Source organism: Amblyomma maculatum, chromosome 2 (genome assembly GCF_055883805.1).
Source record: "Amblyomma maculatum isolate TAMU_Amacu chromosome 2, ASM5588380v1, whole genome shotgun sequence".
Taxonomy (NCBI): domain Eukaryota; kingdom Metazoa; phylum Arthropoda; class Arachnida; order Ixodida; family Ixodidae; genus Amblyomma; species Amblyomma maculatum.
This window is the reverse complement of record NC_139345.1, coordinates 95,753,288-95,768,464: the sequence shown is the minus strand read 5'-3', so window position 1 is coordinate 95,768,464 and position 15,177 is coordinate 95,753,288. Positions and strand designations below refer to the sequence as shown.

The 15,177-nt window shown below is 45.5% G+C and overlaps 1 protein-coding gene across 1 annotated transcript in view; it reads left to right on the top strand.

Annotated features, from left to right (window-relative positions):
• LOC146199309 (neural cell adhesion molecule 1-like) overlaps window positions 1-15,177 on the top strand; it is a 190,104-nt gene that overhangs the window by 135,568 nt on the left and 39,359 nt on the right. The gene's annotated exons all lie outside the window — the stretch shown is intronic.

Sequence of the window (15,177 nt, the reverse complement as noted above, 5' to 3'; positions counted from 1 at the left end):
GATTGCGAATTGCACAGTTTTATATGTACAGCCTTTGTCAAAAGTGTAGAGCCCAGGGAATCTGTTTCTGATCCGTCCAATGGGGCTGATTAACCTTTAGTGGAGGTCCTTCTTATTGGAGAGGATAGTATAAAAAATCGCCTTAACATCAAGAGAATCGGAGCACTGGAAATGCATCGCGAACCGCATGAAGTTGTTCAGAAGCAGACCCCCTGGGATCTGCACTTTTTACAAGGACTGTACCCCCCTACATTGCCGTAAAAAAACGTTCAGATTGAAGCCACAATAGCTTAGGACTGTTCGCTGTTAATACTTCGCATCCCGGTGTGTGGTCGTGTGATCTGTGACAAGTGCGCTGTCCCCGCTCTTCGTACGAATACTGCGTCTTGTCTACTGGGTTCCTGTCATAGACGTGGGCAAGTGGTTGTATTTTCTAAGGTGTCTGCGAGCTGCGCGAGGTGTCATGGACTCCGATATACAGTTGAACCGTGCTACAAAGAATGCCGCTTCAACAAAATATTTCTAGCTTCCCGCCAGCTAACAACAGAATTCAATGTAACCAAGTTCTCGTCACAACTAATCGTTTTTCGAGCTTGTTTTCGCTTTAACGAAATTTTCGCTGAGTGAGTTGGGGCTGGATATTTATTATTAGTTAAGCAGAATGGCCAGCCGTATGTAACTTATCTCCGTTTAGTTTCAATGAACATTTGTACCTACGTGAAGCACTCGTAAACAAACTCATACATTGGTGTCATTGTTCAATGTTGATGACGACTTGGCTGGCCATCTGGCGAAAAGGCGTAGGTCTGCTTTTCCAAGCCGATGCGACAGTCAATTCGCATTAATTCTAGATCACGCTCCATCCCTCCACCTGCTCCATAATTTGGGCTTGTGTACCTTATGCTCTCTACAGCAGCACGGCGACAAAGGTGACGTTCCTTCCAGTTCAAAAAGTTCCAACGAGGCTGAAGCGGCAGAAAACAAGGGGCCCCTTACAGCTTAATTTCGAATCTTCAACAAAACGCTGTAGACTATTTCTAAATTCGCCATCTTGAAGTTTGAAGTTCGTCATAACGACGATTCTTCGGACAATAGGAGTAAGGCATAAGATGTATTTGTCCCGCCTCCTGCTCTGGATGTGATTTGCGCATTTGACGTCATTCTCAATTTCATTGGCGACCACGATGACGACATCGCGATGCAGCTTCTTACCGTGTGCGAGCATCGCACCACGGCGCTGGTATGCGAAGGACGAAGACACAAGAAGATGGTCGTATTTTTGGGAATAATTTTTGTTTATGAAGCATACAGTCAAATCCGAGTGTGTTTGGGGCAGCTTTCGCCACAACAAAATTTCTCCTTCAACGAAATTTTTCGCGCGTCCGCTCAGTTTTGTTGCAGCGATGTTCGACTGTATTGCAATCGAAGAAAACACGCGCCACGCCCACATCACTCTCACCTTTTTCACCACATCGCCTCTACCATCAACTTCAATCCTCCTTCATCCATCTAACTTTTTATTTTTCGAACCTACGGCACGGAGCGCTGTCGTTTTGTCAGTATGATCTCCTGCATGCTGCATATAGCCTATAAAGGAACATTCGCCCTACCACCAATGCTCCGGCCATTTCTAGTGAAGCCATCATCAGTTACCACAGTGTAAATATATAACATTAGGCTTAGTTTTGACGCGCTCAAGAGGAACACAGACACAATTAAGAGGAACACAGACCAGAACGAAGTCAGGAAAGGTCAACGCAGGCAGCAGAGAGCATGCAAGTGGTCTTCACTCCAATCTGTTAAACTGGCCTAATTTGCCATTCGGCCATTTTCAAGCTGTGAATGCAAGCTGAAGTTAAAAGCTGTCAAAATAAAGGACCAGCCAAGGTTTTAATGTTTCATAAAGGCATCCCGGTAGAAAGTTAAAATTTGGCTTTCGAAGTTCCTAAAGATTTCTTTGCCGCTCTACATTTCGGTAAATTCGAGTCGCTTGAATGAAGGACAAATAGAGTTCCCGCATTTTATGATGTAGAAGACGTTTACGTTATTCTGATGACAATATAACGCACAGGGATGTCGTTTAGCATTGTGCAGTGAGGCAAATAGCCAACTTAGCATACTGAAAAAGCGTATTTTTCACGTTTGATATTTAGAACCACGATGCCGATTAAGAAATCTTGTAAGCTCGACTCACCTTCAGTGTTGAAGACCTTCAGTTTCACAATATAATGTTGTGCCCTAAAATAAAAATTAAGTAGTGCACTACTGCGTTTTATTTTATTAATGGTATTACCATCGTGTTTTACCGTAAAAATAACATCCACCTCGATGTATGTACAATCCACCTGTCCAGAGAGCCCCATCATGGGCTTCAAGGCTTGTGAAAAAAATATCTGTCGAACAATTCGAAACACCCTGTATGTGCTATATAAACGTTACTTCATAAACTAGTGGGCTAGCTGGTCAGACATAGTTTCAGGTGACGCAGCGCCACAGCACGAGGACTACACAAAAGAAGGGGACAAACACAGCGCTGAGTTTGTCCCCTTCTCTCGTCTAGGCCTCGTGTCGTTGATCGGCACCACCTGAAGTTAACGTCATTTGTTAGAGATTTGAGGGGGCATGCAAAGGAACCGATGCATTTCCGAGCCTTATTCCTTATGGTAGCGTTGGCTATAGATGTTGTTTCGTCCGCTAATGATCCGGGCGAGCTGCATGGGGCAGAGCATTGTTCGCAGATAAGAAGTCTCAGTACACAAATAAATATCTGATGTTCTAATTCGGCCTCGCGTGTGTTTACTCTTGTCGTCATGGCCTACAGGACTGTACTGCGTACCGTTCTGCGATAAAGTGCTCCTAAGTAAACGACAATTTTTGTTAGCTTTCAGGGCCATTATTAGCGCTCGAAACCGTATAGAGAGGTCATGAAAACATTAGCAGACACAACTGTTTACGAAAAACACGAACCTCATCCGGAAGTACACTGCAGCGTTTTAAAATGGCGAAGGCGTATCAGCCTAGACCTAGAAGGCATTAACGCACGCTTTCTACGCATTCGCTGTGGAAAGTGGGCTTTTTACCTGCCACCTCACCTTCCAGTTTGCGTTCCGCATCTTGCTTCACTCCGTGAAACTGCGTATGCGCCGTAGGCATAAAAAAAATCGCCATGCATCTACAAGGCTACTATGCTTTCATTCTAAAAAAAAAAAAAAATCTCCAATATTGTAGATATGGCTAACGATCACTGCGGCTGCAAGTAGAACTAAAATTTATTTGCTGTTTCCAAGTACACGTTACCTCACAGTAAAACGCCCATTGTTTTTATTTCTGGTCTGGCAGGTTAGCTCAAGTGATCATAAATATAGGTTCTACCGGTGAAGCAATCAATCGTAGAAAGGCTACTAAGAAATGCCAATGAAATAAACTGACAAAGAGAAAAATTCCTGAAACACATTTCTCATACATATTGAGCCCTCGTGCGCGCGTGTGTGTGTGTGTGTGTGTGTGTGTGTGTGTGTGTGTGTGTGTGTGTGTGTGTGTGTGTGTGTGTGTGTGTGTGTGTGTGCGTGTGTGTGTACGTGTGTGTGTGTGTGTGTGTGCGTGTGTGTGTGTGTGTGTGCGTGTGTGTGTGTGTGTGTGTGTGTGCGTGTGTGCGTGTGTGTGTGTGTGCGTGTGTGTGTGTGTGTGTGTGTGTGTGTGTGTGTGTGTGTGTGTGTGTGTGTGTGTGTGTGTGTGTGTGTGTGTGTGTGTGTGTGTGTGTGTGTGTGTGTGTGTGTGTGTGTGTGTGTGTGTGTGTGTGTGTGTGTGTGTGTGTGTGTGTGTGTGTGTGTGTGTGTGTGTGTGTGTGTGTGTGTGTGTGTGTGTGTGTGTGTGTGTGTGTGTGTGTGTGTGTGTGTGTGTGTGTGTGTGTGTGTGTGTGTGTGTGTGTGTGTGTGTGTGTGTGTGTGTGTGTGTGTGTGTGTGTGTGTGTGTGTGTGTGTGTGTGGGTGGGTGTGTGCGTGTGTTTTCGCGTTGTTCTCATTGTATTGAGTTAAACGGTACCCCCTGTTGAGCTATACGTTGTCACAGTCTTTGTCAGCTGGGGCAACTCAACAGACTTTTCTCAGACTTTTCTCAACAGACTTCATTTATAAGAAGGAAGGGGTGGTGGTTGCACAGCACTAAGCCAAGGCAGCGCAAAAACGAGATAAACGCAACGGATGTCCCGTCGCTGTTTCTTGCACTCTGTCTCCTTCAGGCTGCGAGATTTTTGAACAAATTTCTGCTTAGAAATATGCTTTATAGTGCCCTAAGTTTCTGCTTTGCCCATTTTCAGAATACAGGATTTTATTCCTTGCTGTGAAAATAATGTTATGCCGTAACGTGCTAACCTTTTTATCTATTTCACATTTTGCAAATTATTTTAGCTTTTCAGCAGGTACTACGCCCGTATTATTGTCTAACTCTTCGGAGGTTTTTAACCATAGCTGCGCACCTGAAAAAAAAATCGACCAGAATTATCATCAAAATCTCTACAATTTATCCGACCGACTTGGTGAGCGAAATTGAGCACATTCGGGCAGTGCAGGCTGGCGGCACAAACTTCAGCCTTTTTAAATAAAATATGCTCCACCAGGGGTCCTTCGAACAAGGTAACGCGTATCGCTTCAGCGCTATTTTTCCTGCTAATAATGCAGCGCCTATTTGTGGTGCCCAACCTTTCTCCTATACCAAGTTATACAATTGTTTCTCCTTCCAGCAGGGGGAAGGCGAGAAACACCGAATGCATTTTTCAGACCAGCTTTTCGCTCTCGATCGTTCCGGCCCCGTTCCCTTAGTCGATCACTGGATCGATGGGAGAGCGATGCCAGGACCTGGTCGCGTATTGAGTTCAATAGTCGCCCGCGACTATTGAACTCAATCGCCCGGTTCGTTGACGTGTTCGTTAATATTCATACGGGGCTTTTCGATCAACAGTTCGTGTCCACGAAGGCAGTATACAAGGTCCACAATCCCCTTATTGTAGCGCAGCTGACATTTAGCTCGTGAGAGACGGAAGTGGACTCAAGATTGCTTGCTGAAGGAGCACGTGAAACAGCTGCCCTTCGGGATATAACATATATGGCGTCTCTTGACTTCTCTCGTTCAATTATATCGGCCTTTGCCAGCGTTGGTTTCGCACTCTTTTGTTTGTGAGTACAAGCTGTCAGTTCCAGTTCTCCTCCTCTACAAGTTTTCACTTTACCGACTAGGCACGCATTGAACTGACCCTGAGCCAACTTCAGCGCATGAGCATTTTGGAGTTTTATGAAAACCTGTGTATGGAATTAATTAGATAAGTCTAAACAGTAAAAACAAGGCCTGGGGCCGATTGTGGCACCGATCATCAGCTTCTTGTTGCTAAAATTAAGCTTCGATTGAGGAAAACGCAGAAAACTAGAAGGACTTTAAGGTATGATCTGGATCAAATCCCATTAGAATATGCTGTGGAAGTGAGGAATCGATTTCAAGCATTAGATCTAGAAGACAGAGAGCCCGAAGAGATGTGGACTGATGTTCGTGATATAATACAAGAAGTTGCTACTAAGGTGGTTCCAAAGCAAAAGAAATGCAAGAAAGCAAACTTGTTATCTGAAGAGGCTTTGCAAATAGCTGAGGAAAGGAGGATGGCAAAAGCTATGGGGGAAAGAGAAAGATACAAGGTTCTCAATGCGGATTTTCAGAAAATAGCAAGGAGAGATAAGAATACCTTCCTGAACATACAGTGCCAAGCAGTTGAGGACAACAGCCAATTAAGGAACACAAGAACTCTGTATAAGACAATCAAAGATATCAAAGGAAGCTTCTGTGCTAAGCTGGGCGTGATAAAGGACAAACGAGGCAAGGACCTCACTGAAGCCTCAGAGATAAAGAAGAGGTGGCAGGAATACACAGAAGAACTGTACAAGAAAGACCCGAATGTGCAAACCCAACATAAGACGGTTGTGATTACTGATCTCGAGCCGGGCATCCTGAAGAGTGAAGTTGAATGGGCCTTAGCCAGCCTTGCTAAGAACAAAGCTAGCGGAATTGATGGCATTCCAGCTGAGTTACTTCAAAACCTCAACCATGAGGCTGTTAACATTCTGCATACATTATGTCAGAAGATTTGGACAACCCTGCAGTGGCCACAGGATTGGAGGAGGTCAATTTACATCCCCATTCCATCCAAAGAAAGGCAGTGCCAAAGATTGTTCCAACTACCGCACGATCGCGCTTGAACTACAGACCAAATTGCCAACCTTTGCTGGATCATGGAAAAAGCAAGAGAGTTCCAGAAACCCATTTACTTCTGCTTTATTGATTATGCGAAAGCGTTTGACTGCGTAGATCACAGCAGATTGTGGCAAACTTTCCGAGAGATGGGAGTTCCAATTCACCTCATCTGTCTCCTCCGGAATCTGTATGAACGGCAAGAGGCCACAGTCAGAACTGGGCATGGTCTTACTGATTGGTTTCCGATCGAGAAAGGAGTGTGGCAAGGCTGCATACTGTCGCCCTGCCTATTTAACCTATATGCAGAGTGCATCATGAGGAAGGCCGGTCTGGACGAGTCTTCAGCTGGAGTGAAGATTGCTGGAAAACGTATCAACAACCTTAGATATGCGGATGATACCACTTCAGTGGCAGAAGGTGAAGTGGAGCTCAAGAGACTTCTGATGCGCGTACAAGAAGAGAGTGAGAAGTTTGGGCTTAAACTGAACATTAAAAAGACAAAGATCATGGCGCCTTGCCCTATCAAGTCCTGGAGCATCAATGGACAAGAAGTGGCAGCTGTTTCAGATTTTCTGTTCTTGGGCTCCAAGATTACCTCGGAAGAAGACTTCCGCCATGAAATTAGGAGACGCCTGCTTCTGGCCTTGACCGCCTAGTAAACAGCAGAGACATTAGTCTGCCAACCAAGATCCGTATAACTCGTGATATGGTCTTTCCAGTTGTGATGTATGGATGCGAGAGTTGGACTGTGTAAAAGGCTGACCTCCGAAGAATTGACGCGTTTGAATTGTGGTGCTGGCGAAGACTCTTGAGAGTTCCTTGGACTGCCAGAAGATCAAATCAGTCGATATTGTCGACCATAAACCCTGACTGCTCATTGGAGGGTCAAATTCTAAAGTTAATGCTCAGCTACTTTGGACATCTGACGAGAAGAGAGGAGTCGCTGGAGAACGATTTGATGTTGGGAAAGGTTGAGGGTTGCCGGAGAAGGGGTAGGCAGCGAACGCGATGGTTAGATGGCATCCTCGAGGCACTGCAGACGAAGTTAGATGATGTTAGGAAGATAGTGAGAGACCGGAAAGCATGGCGTGACATGGTCCATAGGGTCACGAAGAGTCGTACACGACTGAACGACTGAACTGAACTGAAACAGTCTTAACAAAGCTGAGTTGGCAAAAAGTCATGCTGGCAGCTGGTTGCCGGGAGCCGAACCGCGGAACGCTCTGAGTCTGAAAAGTCTCGAAATAGTTTCAAAGCCCAGATCGTATTTATCAGTCCTGAGCCCAGTAGAAGTGCATCTTTGAGAGCTTTCTGACTCCGTTAGGACTGCAAGCTTTTTGTATATATCGTCGCTATATATCGTCCAAAATATATTTACGACTCCCTGAGTTGTCCTTGAAATTGTTTTCAAACCGGGATGGAAGGCTGTTGTTTTTTGTTGTTGTTGTTGTTGTTGTAGCAAAGTGAGGCAACGGACTGAATTGCTTATTCGCGCGTATTTACCGCGGTGTAGCCGGACCTGAGAAGAAAAAAAAAATTATATGATGGTTCCTTAAGTTCTGTTTCGGAACTACTTTCGAAACAACCCTACACACGAAGAAACAATATTGCTCAGCAGCGATATGGGCGTCGCTATAAAAAAGAGCGACAGTGCTGCCATCCACGCGACAGCGTCGCGAACAGGAACGATCAAAAGATGGCAATTGGCAGAAGCGGAAAATGGCTCTTTAGACGCAGCCACCACGCAGGAAGCGCGCGCTTTACCCGATGCGCAGGGCGTGGCGATAGAGGCCATTAAAGAAAGCTGACTGCATCTGCTACGCTGCGACAGTGTTGCCTTATCATTGCTGCTTTCTTCTGGCTGTCTAATCCGAGGCAGCTTCTCTCACTTCCTTTTTTTTTTTTTTTTTGTCTTGCCGTCCTTCTTCACTCTGCAAGATGCGACTGCTGTTGTTTTGGTTTCCCGCTTATCGATGGGCTGTTTGAGCTAGCACATTCTCTGACGTCTGCTTGGCCTCCTCCGTAAGAGCTTCCTTCCTCCTTTTGCCCTTTGTGACAAGCCTCCTATCTGCCCTCGCTCAATATTCGTCGTTTCGAACTGCTCCTTTGCGTCCGTTCATGCACCCCTCGATCCACCCTTCGCATTCCGGAACCAACGAGAGAAGCAATAGAAGAAAATATAAAATCGAAGAACAAGTGGAGAGAAGATCAAGTGGCGCCCACTTTAGGCGTTTCCAACTTGCAGGTCTGGTTGCTCAGCGCTTAAGAAAAGGCGGGCCGCGTGAAAGAGGACGCCCTGTCGGTTCGGAGTGGCCGTCCTAAGAAGAGTAACAGCAGGGACATTGACAGCCATGGCTGGCCTTAGTACTTGTTCGACACGAAGAAAATAGTAGGTTAGCCTGACAAAGTAAAAACAGAACAGCTTCCATGGAGCAGGCAAGAAAGTCGTGTAAAACGTGCGACACGCGCGCGGATCAGCAAAAATAAGTGGTGCACTAAGCTCGACTTGTCGGTACTGGCCAAGAATGCGGAAAATGCAGAGGCTGTCGCGATGTGCAGTGAGATGAGAAGGAAAATGTCATAGTGAATTATTCTATTTTGTTATATAATGGTACCAGATATTTGAAAACTTTCGAGCATAACCTACTGATCGTGCACTTGCGCATTACTATTCAAGACGAAGGTTTAACGCTTGCCGACATTCCAACAAACTAGGCGATTTTGTGTGCAGGTTAGTACTTTTCACACGCAGGTTCCTGCAGCAGTCAAATAACTATCGCGTTCTTGCATTATTATGTTGCTTTGTTGACGCGGTTGGTTTTCGTTAAATCCTTGTTTCGGGTGAGCATTTTATTGCATAGTTTTCCTATTTATTCAACGCAGAATAACCGCAGCGCAGTTGTTTTTTTTTTTTAAGGTGAGCTTGATCATTTGCTTTTTTATCTTCAGAATAGCTCGGTAATGCAAGCGAATAGTTAGGTGACAACGGGATCTTCTAGCCCCAGAACGCTTCGTCTCCCCCCCCCCCCCCCCTTCTAAGTTAAAAAAAAAACAACAACAACAAACCTTTGAGAGCACTGCAGACCCAGCACTGGAGAAATGTGAATCCAGAGCGTTGCTGCTGCTGTTGCGACACTAGACGCGTCGGCATCCTTTTCTGTTCATTCTGTTCTGTGACACCGCCTGGCGGCTTCATTCATTCATTCATTCATCAAGGATGACCTGAAGCCTAGAGTGGAAGTGGGTGGGTTAGGTGTGATTGAGGGCGCCAGACTCCGACATGAAGTATATGAGGGCACTTGGCATCGCTTGCTTGCGCTTGGAATCGGCACTGCGTCGGTACTAGGGGTTGATGATGATGATGATGATCATCATCATCACCACCACCACCAGTGTGACTATACCCACTGCAGGGCGAAGGCCTCTTCCATATTTCTCCAATTAACCCGGTTCTGTGCTAGCTGTGGATGATACGACCTGTTTATTTGATGCAGAGTTGAAGGGCCTCGTTGATGGCCGTTAACTCAAATTCAGTGCCGGAGGACTAGTACTTTCGGTGGTGGCACTACGCTCGCCGATCGTGTCCATACCCTCCCAGATGGTGTATGTGCATGGTGTATTTATCCTATAGTTGAAATGAAGAAGCGGCTCAGATTGAAATTCTTGAAAGAGGCAATGTTTACTGCACAGCGCATAGTGTGCGTTGCAGTTTTACACGATGACGAGGCGTGAGCTGCAGCACGAGGAATGGGGTTACCTCTGCATGAAGAACTGGAGCAGGTGCGCTAGGGAAGCATCAAAAGCCACCGCTAACGCTGGCCAATAATATGGATTTCCGAACGCTCATCAGTCTTCGAGATGATCAACGCAACACTACTCCAGACTTTGGGCGGATAGCGGGCAGGTAGCGGGACTTTGCTGGTTAAAGCGTGGTCGCTGGAAAACCATTTTTTGTGCTTTCGAGAATACACTGTATTTTGTGCGAAAAGAATGAACCATTGAGCACGTTTTCTTGGACTGCTGTAATGCAGTTTTCTTCTGGGACTTTCTCCAAAGTTCTCTTAAGAAGGATATTTCGCTAAACCTCGTGGTATCAGGCATCTCCCCATTGAAAACAAAGACGCTAGTCCACATTATCTTGTAATGGCGTTAGGCCTGCACAGTATATAGGTCAGGATGATGGGGAGCCACGCAGGTCTGGACGCAAGTCCAGTGAGACCATTCTTTAAGGAAGCTATCGTAAGGTGTTGTGAAGTTATCTAAATTGCAGAACTCTGCACCTTCCTAGATTCCGTGCATTGAAACCTTAATATTAATTAAATATCGTTAGCCATGTTCCGGCAGTTCATAAGGTGAAAAAAGTAGCTGCGACTTCCTTAAACTTGATAAAACGCATTTCGTCTAGTGGAGGAGGAGCTCGAGCGGACATGGCAAGACGTCTTGTACAATCGGTGTTACAGCCGAGGATACTACACCAGGCCCAATTCCAAAGACTCACGAGGTGGCAGTGGGCGAAATTGGAAACAATAAATAGAAACGCAATGCGCACTATCACGGCCTTACCAAAACTTACCCTTATCCCTATTATCCAAAAGTTTGCACAGATAAATACGTTGACAGAATTAATTGAACAACGAGAGGCAACAAGGAATATGAAGCGAAAGTACGTTACGCCCCTAACATCCTTGTACAACGAAGTGACAGTTCAAACACCACCAATGGCTGACCCCCCTCCGTGGGAATTCACGACTATTACGACAAACAAGACCACTCGGCTTCGTCGCAAAGAAAAGCTGGCATCTCGACCTCTGGTTGATGCACTTCCAGGTACCTGCATTGCATATACGGACGCATCAATTATAGAAAATGGCGGTAGAACAGCAGCTATTAGTCCAACACACAGCGAACTAAAGGTACATAAAGAATATGTTTCAGAATACCCGGACCCACTTGTGATGGAACTCTATGCAATCCGCGATGCTATGGAGGCCATAAACAAAAAAAAACATTCCATACCAGAAGCCCACATCTATGCAGACTCCTTAGCCGCCATAAAGCAACTGAAGAAAGTGACGAATTCGCTATGTGTTACCCAGGAAATCCACGCACTCAATAAAAAAACAAAGATAAGCATCCAGATACATTGGACACAAGAAGATGCTGAGAACGCTGAGCAGAGAAAAGTTGACCACCTCACACACGAAGTTCCGAACACTAATGCGCCCCCCACCAGGCTCCCTTTCGATGCCCGCTTCGCTGTTCCCATCTTAGCATTTTCTTTAAAGTACACGTGCCCTCATTCCCCCGTGTACATTCCCACTCCCTTGTAACTTAACGAGATTGGAGGAGGTTTCCCTTAGAAGGATAAGAGCTGGGGCGGCCCTTACCCCGTCGGTAAAATGCCGATGGGAATCGCGAGCAGACATCGGACCAACCACATGCCCGAACTGTTTCACACCAGCTGCAGAAGTGGAGGTTCGCCACCTGCTATGAACTTGTGCAGAGACAAGGGCATCAAGGACACGAATTCTGAGCGAAGTGGGACTAACCACAACAAAGGAAGAGGACGTTTCTAAATGGCTCACCGACAACGCTAAGAGCCGAAGCCTACTCCGGTTCCTCACGGAAAACCATTTACATGAGTTTCTATAATATGCCTTATGGCAAGCTTGCGTACAAAAAAAAAAAATGTTCCGGCAGTCAAATACGGCTGACGGTTCTTCTGTAAATTTTCCTTATCCTGAGTACACAAAGAGAAGCGGTGATTATACATTGCTTTCGTGCGTGGGCCGAACTGTTCGTTCTCGCGCGGGTTCGAAAGCCAGTCAAGGTAGTGTTTTCTTCTTAGACGTCAGTTTGTGCGGACGCACTCTGCCTACATGCTCTGATGATAGACTCTGTCAACACACTCTGCTAACACCACTTTTTATACAAGAAAGGCTTTCACCTTGAATATTGTTGTGTTTGAATCCCCTTGATCCTTAAAACTCTCAACGGTCCTCCAAACGCATCATTGCTCTAGTTTTAATCTGCGGCATTATGCACTCCTTGAGCTTTGTGTCAACCAACCACTCGCTTAAGCATGCTAACAAAAGGCGGCGTTCAAGTATAGGCCGTATAGGCTAGGAAAAGTGAGTGGCTTGTGTGAACTTCGTCGGAAGGGGCATGTTTATGTGGTTGTTTCGCCGGCCCAAACAACACCTCAGCGGTGTACCGCAACAATAGTGTTTTCGCGGAGTTTCACGTCCTCTTGAGCACGTGCGTACAAAGCGCTCGCCCAAATCTCGTTCCGCGTACACAGTAAGCGCTGGCAAACACTCCTGCTGAGTAGACAGGTGAAAATTGCACCATGCAAAGACTGCTAACATTATGTTACTTTCGAAACATTAATCACGAAACACAATGAAGCACACGCGAACAGTTGGCCTTAATGACCCTTCTTTTGAAAACTACAGCGCGTAGCCCATCGGCTGCCCGAATGCCGCCTGCAGCGCCAAAGAGAACTCGGTTCTCAGCAACAGCAGTTTGTCTTATAGTCATAACCGTTTGTCAAAAAGTTATGCGGTCCGGTTTGGTGTTGCTTTTGCTTGATCATTAGATAAAAGATATGGAGAAGCGGAATTATCATCATCATCAGCCTGACTATACCCACTTCAGGGCGAAGGCCTATTCGATATTCCTCCAATTAACCCGGCCCTGTGCTAGCTGCACCCACTTGACCCCTGCGAACTTCTTAACCTCATCTGCCCATCTAACTTTCTGTCGCTGCCGCTACGCTTTCCTTCCCTTGGAATCCAGTTTGTTCCCCTAAGCGACCATCGGCTTTCCTCTCTTCGTACTGCATGCCCTGCCCGTGCCCATTTCTTTTTCTTTATTTCTACTACAATGTCAGTGACTTATTTCTCTGACCCTTTCTGCGCGCATCCTCTCTCTTAATGTTACCCCTACTACTTTTCGTTCCACAGCCCTCTTCATTGTGTTCAACTTAAGTAGAACCTTCTTCGTTAGCCTCCATGTTTCAGCCCCATAGGTGAGTACAGGAAAGATGCAACTGTTGTATCCTTTCCTCTTGAGCGATACTGGTAAGCTGCTAGTCATAATCTGCCACTGTTTGCCAAATACAATTTATCCCAATCTTATTATGCTTGTTATTTCCTTTTCATCGTCCGGATCTGTGGTTACTACCTGTCGCAAGTAGACATATTCGCGTACTACGTCTAATGCTTCGCTACCTAACGTAAACTGCTGTTCCTTCCCGAGGCTGTTCAACATTACTTTAGTCTTATGCATTATGAATTTCATGCCTACGTTTCTACTTTTCCTGTCTAGGTCCTCAATCATTCCTTACAGTTCATCCCCAGAGTTACTTAGCAAGACAATGTCATCAGCAAATCGCAAATTACTGAAGTATTCTTCATCTAACCTTATCCCTAATTGCTCTCATTCCAAGTCTTTGAGTACTGGGGAGATCGTGTCTCCTTGCCTAACACCTTTCTTTATAGGCATTCTGTTATTTTCTTTATACAGAACTATGGTTGCTGTGCAGCCACTATGTATATATCTTTCAGCACTCTTTCGTATGGCACGTCTACACCCTGATTTCGCAATGCCTGCATGACCGCCGATGTTTCTACTGAGTCAAAGGCTTTTTCGTAATCAATGAATGCTTTGTATAAGAGCTGGTTATGTTCCGAGCATTTTTCTATCACCTGGTTGATGGTATAGATATGATCGATAGTAGAGTACCTTTTCCGAAACCCTGCTTGATCCTTTGCTTGATTGCAGTCTAAGGTTGTCCTGATTCTATTAGCGATTACCTTAGTAAATACCTTATACGTAACAGACAGTAAGCTGACTGGTCTTTAATTCTTATGGTCCTTACCATCCCCTTTTCTTACCGATTAAGATAATGTTTGCGTTCTTCCATGGTTCCGGTACCATCGATGACACCAGGCCCTGCGTATACAGGGTGGCCAGTTTTTCTAGCACGATATCCCCCCCCCCCCCCCCCCCCCCACTCATGTCCTTCAACAAATCTGTAGGTATCTGATCCTCTCCAGCTGCTTTCCCCATTTTCATAGTTTCTAATAGTTTCTTAACCTCGTCCTTCGTCACTGACGGAACGTCGCACCACGTTGCCCTACTGCCAATCTCATTATTGTCCTGGTTACTTTGGCTAGTGTAGAGATCAGTATAAAACTAGTCGGCTACTTTGGCTATCTTGTACATATTCGTGATGTCGTTGCCCGCCTTGTCCCTTATCGCATACATCTGGTTTTTACCTATGCCCAATTTCTTCTTTACCGCTTTAAGGCTTCCCCCGTTCTTTACAGCATGCTTAATTTTCTCAATGTTATCCTTCCTTATATCGGCCAATTTGAGCTTATTGATATAGCTTTGATATATCTGCCTATTTTATCTGGCCTGGTGAATTGGAAGCTTTTATAATTGGTGTTCTTAATCAAATGTTTCGTCTTCTTAGACAGCTTACCGGTATCCTATCTAACTGTCCTACCACCTACTTCCGCAGCGCACTCAGTAATGATATCTCTCAAATAACTGTTCATTGCCTCTAGTCTAATGTCATTGTCTTCGATTAGAGCTGAATATCTATTCTGTTGCGGGATCCTGAACTCTTCTACCCTCTCCCTCATCGCTAATTCGTTGATAGACTCCTTTCTCCCTAATCTGTTTCGTTCCCTCTGCAAATTTAGAGTAAATCGAGACCGTACCATTCTTTGGTCACTGCATCGTACTTTTCCGATTACTTCTACCTCCTGAATAACGGCGGGTTAGAAGCACATTTAATTTTTAGTCTCCCCGTTAGGGCTTCTTTATGTCCACTTCTGGTTCTTTCGTTTGCTTAAGAAGTTATTCGTGACTCCTAAGTTATTGCGCTCTGCAAACTCAACTAGTAAATCCCCCCTGCTATTCCTGGAACCT